The sequence below is a fragment of the Pteropus alecto genome, unplaced genomic scaffold (genome assembly GCF_000325575.1).
Source record: "Pteropus alecto unplaced genomic scaffold, ASM32557v1 scaffold312, whole genome shotgun sequence".
NCBI lineage: Eukaryota > Metazoa > Chordata > Mammalia > Chiroptera > Pteropodidae > Pteropus > Pteropus alecto.
This window is the reverse complement of record NW_006433948.1, coordinates 625,704-634,408: the sequence shown is the minus strand read 5'-3', so window position 1 is coordinate 634,408 and position 8,705 is coordinate 625,704. Positions and strand designations below refer to the sequence as shown.

Sequence of the window (8,705 nt, the reverse complement as noted above, 5' to 3'; positions counted from 1 at the left end):
TTTATTGATTCATTTATTTTACAAATACATATAAAGCTCCTGCTGTGTGCCTGACATTGTTCTAGGTGTTGGGGGATACAGAGATAAAGAAGGCGGACATCCCATGCCCTGATGGAAATTACACTGAAGTAAGGGGAAACAGGAAAACGTATAATTTTCAAATGGTGACGAATGCAATGGAAAAAATTAACAAGGGAAGAAAAATGGAGAGTCCTTGGAGAGTGGTATAATTTTTAATCAAGTGGTCAAGGAAGGCCTAACTGATGAGATTTTTTTTTTTAAGCAAAACCTTGAAAGAGGTAAAATGCTGGGTTCTAAAGAAAGAGTATTCCAGGGGGAAGAGCATCCAGCACAGAGGCCCTGAGGCGGGACAGTGTCTCCTGTTCTCTAGGAACCCCAAGGAGGCTGCCGGGACTGGAGGAGGATGGGGGCAGGAGAGGAGGTTGGTGAGGTCACCAGAGGGGCGAGTGTGCAGGTCGCAGTCGAGACTGCCATTGCTCCGAGGGACATGGGAAGTCTTTGGACGGATTTGAATGGAGAACTGACACGATCTGACTCATGTCTGAAAGGAACCCCGTTTCAATGACTATAATTTACTTAACATAAAGTCAATCAAAGTAAACAGTAAAGCCATTTGAACAAGCACAGACATTTTAAAAGAAGCTGAGTGATAACAGTTTCGGCATCCAACTTTGGTTGCACAATTTTATGAAAATCCTTATTTGCACTGATAAGTAGCGGATGACTTGTTTGTTGGGATCTGATATGAGCGGACATGCACAGGCCTGAATTCAGAAAGAGCCGAGTGTTGCGCTCCAGCTCTCTGAATCGATGCTGTACTTGCAAGGAGTTTCAAACACATAGAGACTTTTATTAGGAGATCTGCACAAAAAAGAGGTTACCCATAAGCCCAGGCTCATGTGTTAGCATCTGAAATATGTTAAAACTTGGCCTAGAGCACGTTTGAGTTTGCATATTTTTTTTTCACAAAGTATTTGAAATATAATTTTCAAATTTCAACCAAATATTGAGGAAGCAGCTCTGGGCAACAGGAACCCAATTTAAAAACTGCAGGACTCGAGTCTACGGCCATGCCACCCTGAACAAGCCCAATCTCATCTGATCTCGGAAGCTAAGCAGGGTCGGGCCTGGTTAGTACTTGGATGGGAGACCACCTAGGAAGACCAGGTGCTGTAGGCGTAAAATATAAAAAATAAGGGATTGTAAGCTGACAAGGTCCTTGCAATCTGTGAGGTTAACCAAGGGTTGCCTCATCTAAAAAATAAAATAAATAAATAAAAATAAAAAATATAAAAAAAAATGCAGGACTAGATTGCTCTTGTGGGCATTACCAGCTCTGGAATCATATGATTCTAAGTATGTTATCTCTATGAGTCTCAGTCTTCTCATGTGTAAAATGGGAATACTCATTTTGGCTTATTTCATGGGCTTCCTGTCAAGATCGCTGGTACGAAACCAAACACAAGTCATTATTGTTCAGACTGGTTGATGCAGTTCCAATTATGAATAGGTTTCAAGAGTATAAAGTGCATTATAGTGTAAAAAGGAACTTATGGATCTTAAACCCTCCTGTAAGACATGGCCTGAGCCATTCATCCTCATAGTGCAGGCGAGAAACTTGGCTCAGAGCATTAAACAGTTTGCATGAGCCCGCCCAGCCAGGAAATGGGGCTAATCGTACCGTGAGTGTTTGGTAATAGTAAATGAAAGGAGCGGGACTTGAATTTAAGGTTTGGGGTCTAAATCAGGTATATTTTACACTTTAGGAACTATAACAATTTCACCCTTCCCCTGCCAATGTGTCACAGGTGTGGTTTCATCTGCCTTTCAGAAAGCTAAATAGTTTGGGGGGAAGAACGCAGAAGGCTCAGATTCAGATAGGCTTTGCTCAGCTACTGATTCGCTGTGTACCCTTAAATAAGTCACTTCACCATCAAAGCCTGTTTGTTCACCTTTAAAATGAGGATATCTACGTATACTTCTCAGGGTAGAAGTGTGAATTTCATAAAGTCACAGATATTGGAAAATGTGTCTAGCCTTTGATGTGACCCATCGATCTCAGTTTGGAACTTGAATGTAGAAATTAATGTGCACATAATCTCATAAGGAGGTTCATGACAAAAGCATACACATCATTAAATGGCTAATAGAGGAACTGTTGAATAAAGTATTCATAACAGAGAATGCTATGTAGTCCATAAAAAAGGATAAAATATAGTGACATAGAAAGATAAGTGAAAGAAGCAAATTTCAGAAGAATATGAGTCGATTTTCTTAAAATGTATGTGTTTATATAGAGATATATTTTGATATATGCAGATAATGTCTGCATAAAATTACAAAAGTATCAATAAGGACTTATTCATTCATTTATTGTGTTCCCAGCATATACCAGGCAAAGATCTAGGTACTGAGGTTTCAGCAGTGAACAGAAGAGACTTAGCTCCCTGGTCCCGTGCAGCTTACATTTCCTTGGAGGTGGTGGTGGAAGACAGACATATAAATAAATAAAATATATTTTACATCTGATGATGGTAAGTGCTATGGAGAAAAATAAAGAGTGAAGAGAGATCCAGAGTACTGGGAAAAGGGGTGGCAATTTTAAATAGGGTGACAGAGGAAAGTCTCATTTAAGAAAGTGACATCTGGTATATACCATAAATTAATGCTGGCTAACTCTTGAGAATGGAATGAGATACGGGTGAGTGCTTATTTCACTATTTATTTAATTTTTAATTTGAGGGATTACGGTTGATTTTTAATTTGTGTTTTTCACTATTTTTCACATTAAATATGTAATGTGTTACAGTGTTTATCACATCGTAGTTTCTTAGGAAGCATTAGTATTCTTTTTTTATTGTTGTTTATTTATAGCCTAGAAGGATCAGAGGTTCAGTCTTGCAATAACAGAAAAAGAGCAGCATTCAGAGGCATAAACCTCTTGTCTTCTGACAAAAAAAGTCCCTAGCCTCCTAACCTTGACCACAGAGTCCCAAGCCCTGTACCATGCAAGGTAAAGACAGTTCTTCTCTGTCCATAAACGAGATCTGTGTAATTGAACACAGTGTACATTGCACCCTTCAGCTGGCCTGAACTTCCCAATTCCGCCCTTCGCCTACCAGTGTGACACACAGAGAGGAGCGGCCACGGTAGTAGAACTGAGATTGGAACTTAGTCCTGTTAGGCTTGTTCGGGGCCCATGTCCTCCACAGCGCACTGTGCTGCCCTCCTCCATAAGGAACTCTTCTCCCATGTCATTCCAACAGATTGGCAGGCTCCGGACACGGCAAAGGAGAGAATGTCATGTTGTTATGAGCAGCGGAGAACAAGAACTTGTTCAACAGCACATGCCAGCTCCTGGCAGAACTAAAACTTACGTTTCCTAGTTGTTTTAGCCTTTCTACGCTTAGCACGTGGAAGAATGAGTAGTAGGCTGGCTACGATCCAATCCCCATTTTCTGCTTTCCTCATTCCACGATGGCTCAGTCCAGGGTGAATGACAAGAAAGAGAGCAATTCGGCTTCATTACCTTTAGGATCTAGTGCTGTGACTTATGTGGGGCCCGATGGCTTGGTGGTCCAGTTGAGCCTTCCTGTAGTTCCCAGGAGACCCTTGCTAGCTGCACACGGCTTGGCTAGTAGTTTTGTAAGTCTGCACTGCCAGCTCCTGAAACATCTCCTCGTTGGCCTATTTATTTCCTGGACACAAAGGATCTCCCATAAACACTCAAAGTTCGTGCCCAGAATCATAATAAGTTTCAGCCAGTGGTGGTTTGTGGCTCCTTCTGGTGACCCAATCTCTGGGCATCAGGAACCAGGAACCCCCAAGGTGAAGTGAGGTCAAACAGATAATATCCAAGGAGTCACTGACTGTTCTGAGTTTCCTGCAGAGGTCATATCCACAGTTGCAGTCAGAATATTTCATCGGTTTGTAACAGTTCCCTGGAGGAGAGGGACATGAGACAAATCTAGACTCCTGGTCCCATAGGAAAGCCTCTTAATGGAAAATCTCAGCATTATATCAATAGATGCAGAAAAAGCATTTGACAAGATACAGCATCCACTTATAATTAAAACACTTAATTAAATGGGTATAGAAGGAAAGTGCCTCAACATAATAAAGGTCGTATATGACAAACCCTCAGGTGACATCACACCTAATGGTGAAAAACTAAAAGCCTTCCAAGATCAGGAACAAGACGAGGCTGTCCATTATGGCCACTTTTATTCAATATAGTATTGGAAGTCATAACAAGAGCAATCAGTCAAGAGAAAGAAATGAAAGGCATCCACATTGGGAATGAAGAAGTCAAATTGTCATTTTTTGCAGATGTCATGATTCCCTATATAGAAAACCCTAAAGACTACACCCAAAAATATCTGTTAGAAACAATAAACAAATACAGTAAAGTTGTAGGATATAAAAATCAATGCACAAAAATCCACTGTGTTCCTATACACTAACAATGAAATTTCAGAAAAAGAAATTTTAAATTCCTTTTAATCTAAATTTTAAATTAGAAATTCCTTTTCTAGTTGCAACAAAAAGAAGAAAATACCTAGGAATAAATTTAAGAAAGGATGTGAAGAACCTATACACTGAAAACTATAAGACATTATTAAAAGAAATTGAAGACATGAAAAAATGGAAAGATACTTCCTGTTCATGGATTGGAAGAACCGACATAGTTAAAATGACCTTATTATCCAAAGCAATTTGCAGATTCAATGCAATCCCCATCAAAACACCAATGGCTTTTTTTTTTAAAAAAAGAAATAGAACAAAAAATCATCTATGGAATCATGAAAGGCCCTGAATAGCCAAAGTAATCCTGAGAAAAAAGAACGAGGCCGGAGGTATCATACTGCCTGACATCAAATTATACAAAGCGACAATAATCAAAACAGGATGGTATTGGCAGAAAAACAGACACACAGACCAGTGGGACAGAACTGAGAGCCCAGAAATAAACCTCTGTATATAGGGGCAAACAATTTTTGACAAAGAAGCCAAAATCATACATTGGAGAAGAGAAAGCCTCTTCAATAAATGGTGCTGGGAAACTTGGAAAGTCACATGCAAGAGAATGAAACTACACTGCTATCTGTCCATATCCCAAAATTAACTCAAAATGAATTAAAGACCTAAATATAAGACCTGAAACGAAAAATTCCAAAGAAGAAAACATACGTACTACACTCATGGACCTTGGATTTAGAGAGGATTTTATGAAATTGACCTCAAAGGCAAGGGAAGTAAAAGCAAAAATCAATGAATGGGACTGCATCGAACTAAAAGGCTTCTGCACAGCAAAAGAAACAATCAACAAGGCAAAGAGGCAGTCATCTGAATGGGAGAGTATATCTGCAAACAACACTTCTGGTACTGGGCTAATTTCCAAAATATACAAAGAGCTCATACAACTCAACAACAACAACAACAACAAAACAAACAATCCGATTAAAAAATGGGCAGAGGACCTGAACAGATATTTCTCCCAAGATGACATGCAAATGGCCAACAAATATATCAAAAGATGCTCAACCTCACTAGCTATTAGGGTGCAAATCAAAACCACAATGAGATACCACCTCACACCTGTTAGAGTGGCTGTCATCAACAGGACAAGTAATAAGTGTTGGGAGGCTGTGGGGAAAAAGGAACCCTCATACACTGCTGGTGGGAATGTAAATTGGTACATCCACTGTGGAAAGCAGTATGGAGGTTCCTCTAAAAATTAAGAACAGAATTACCATATGACCCAGCAATTCTGGGTATTCACCTCTAATATTTGAAAACATTTATCTGTAAAGATATATGCACCCCAAAGTTCATTGCAATGTCATTATTCATGGTGACTAAGACATGGAGACAGCCAAAGTGTCCTTTGATAGATGATTGGATAAAGAAGCTGTGGTACGTACATGCAATTGAATATTACTCAGCCGTAAGATGAAATACTGTCATTTACAATAACATGGATGGATCTTGAGAGGATCATGCTAAGCGAAATTAATCAGATAGGAAAAGTTGAGAACCATATGATTTCATGCATTATGTGGGATATAAAACTAAAAGCAACAAATGAACAAGACAAACAGACTCACAGACACAGACAACAGCTTAAGGGTTACAAGAGGGGAAGTGGGCAGAGGGGGAGGTAGATCAGGGTAAAGGAAGTCAAAGATATGGTGACAGAAGGAGACTTGACTCTGGGTGGTGAGCACACAACACAATATACAGCTGATGTATTATTGAATTGTATACTTGAAACCTATATAATTTAATTAAGCAATGTCACCCCGATAATTTTTTGAAGATTTAAAAAAAAAAATTCTCCAGAGTTTTCTCATTAGCAATTCCGGTCTTGCTCTTAATGAAGATTTTACTGCTATTCTGTATGATGGAGGTTAAACAAGGCTCCATTTAGTGCTCCTTTTCTGCGTGATCACCGGGGCCTCCTGGGGGCAAACTGGTGAGCTTCCAGTGTTCTCCAAGCTATACCAGCCACTCTACTATAAAAGGGACAGAGATAAACACCTTATTTACCTACTATATAACAGTTAATTTACCATCATTACCTAGTTGAATCCCCCCCACCACCAAAAATTACAAAAATGATATCATTTTCATCACCATTTGATGGATGAGGCTGAAAGACACAAAAGAAGCTGCCCCAAGTCTTATAGCCAGAAAGTGGCATCATCGGGAATTGGACATAAATCTGTCTGGCACCAGAGTCACCAAGCATTCAAAGACACGTTCGGATTTTAGATACCATGTTGGTCAGGTGACTAGGGATCCGTGGTCCCAAAGATTCCCACCGAGAGAGGAAGTGACAGCACCTGGATCATTTTCCTTGCAAGATGGAGATTAGGGCTAGCGAGCGTGCGCACATTCATCTGTCGCTCTACTCGGCCACTTCGTTGTCACCCACACAGTGCCCTACTGAGCCTCGGCTTCGGCTATCGCCCTGACTGCTCAGCAGACCATGAGAGAACCAGGTAATATAATTACACCATCTTAGATACAGAACAAATTGAGTTCAATCTCTCATATTGCGGAAGGGGAAAATGAGGCCCAGAGAGAGAAGACTTCCTGAAGGTAAACACGGCTGGATGGTGGGGTTGCTGAGACCTGAATGACCATTTCCCAATTCTAGTGCAACAAATGCCCTTTTGTTATAACGAAGCTGGGTTATGGCAAGCTGGCAGTAAACCTCACCTCCCGATTTCTGTTTCAACTTTATTTTCGCCGCACTGCAGGCAGCCTCTTGCCTTCTGAATTGTTTAGTCTATGAGCATCTATGAGCAAGGCCAACCTGATAGCGAGACGGAACACACAGTTGTCCATGAGTGATTTTAGATAACTTGCCCTTTTGCCCCTTCCCTCTCCTAGCTTAACATAGTTCTTGAATTTCCAATATCGGTGCTCCATTTCTAAAACAAACAAACAAACAAACAAACAAACAAATAAATAAATAAGGTAGATAAATAAATAAATAAATAAAACTAATATAAAATAATATTGAATGTCAACTGTAATTGAAAAATATTTTTTAAAAGGTGGGGAGAAGTTGAAGGGGAATAAGGGGTTCAAATCTTTAGTTATAAAATAAGTCGTGGAGATTTAAAGTACAGCATAGGGAATATAGTCAAAAAATATTGTAATAACTATGTACGGTGCCAGGTGGGTACTGGACTTATCACAGTGATCACTTCTCTAGGTATATAAATGTCGAATAACTATGGCATACACCTTAAACTAATATAATATTGTATGGTAGCTATATTTTAATAAATTTTTAAAGAAAAAAATAGTTCCATGTCCCCTATGAAGAGTCAGGATACAGAAGATAATTTCCTTTCAGCCATTAAAACCCTGCATATCTATAACGAATTTCCGCTCTGAGTGCGTGTAGGGTGAATGGAGTGAAGGATGGAGGAGCAAGGATAATTTACAAACATCTTGAAAAGAACACACCAAAAATCTTATTTGCATAAAGTCTTTCAGTCTCTTTAGAAAGGCACAGAAGCCACTGGGAAACACATGGAAGAATCCTGGAAAGGTGCTATTAAATTTTTGGGAAAAAACTTCACATCGATAGGTTACCCCCAAGGTCTGAGGTAAAAAGTTTTTAATTTTTTATATTATTGTAAATGGAATTATCTTCTTAATTTCATTTTCAGATTGTTCATTGCTATAGATAGAAATACAATTGATTATTGCATATTGATCTCGTATCCTGAAACCTTGCTGAAATCATTTAATATTTCTAGTTTTTTATAGATTCTTTAAATATTACAATATACAAAATCATGTCATCTGTGAATAGAGACGGTTTTACATATTTCTTTCCAATCTTAATGGCTTCAACAAATTTGTCTTGCATAATCGCTAGAATTTAAAGTATAAAATTGGCTAGAAGTGGCTGAGAGTAGACATCCTTGTCTTTTTCCTGATAATAGCTTACAGGAAAGCTTACAGTCCTTCACCATTAAATATAAGATAAGTTGTGGGTGTTTTGCTGATGCTCTTACTCAGTTTAAAGAGGTTCCCTATATTTTTACTCTGTTGACTATTATAAACAACATGGTGTGGAATGTGACTGTGTATAAGTTTTTGTCCATTTCTCATGTTATTAGTATGAATTATAGGGTGCAAGGGATACTCATTTTTAAGGC

The 8,705-nt window shown here is 39.0% G+C and overlaps 1 non-coding gene across 1 annotated transcript; it reads left to right on the top strand.

The window, feature by feature from the left end:
* The first annotated feature begins 1,081 nt into the window (after positions 1 to 1,081).
* LOC112477183 lies at positions 1,082 to 1,200 on the top strand. The gene has a single exon (XR_003045349.1). It is a non-coding gene; the product is annotated as a 5S ribosomal RNA (ribosomal RNA).
* The last annotated feature ends 7,505 nt before the right edge of the window (positions 1,201 to 8,705 follow it).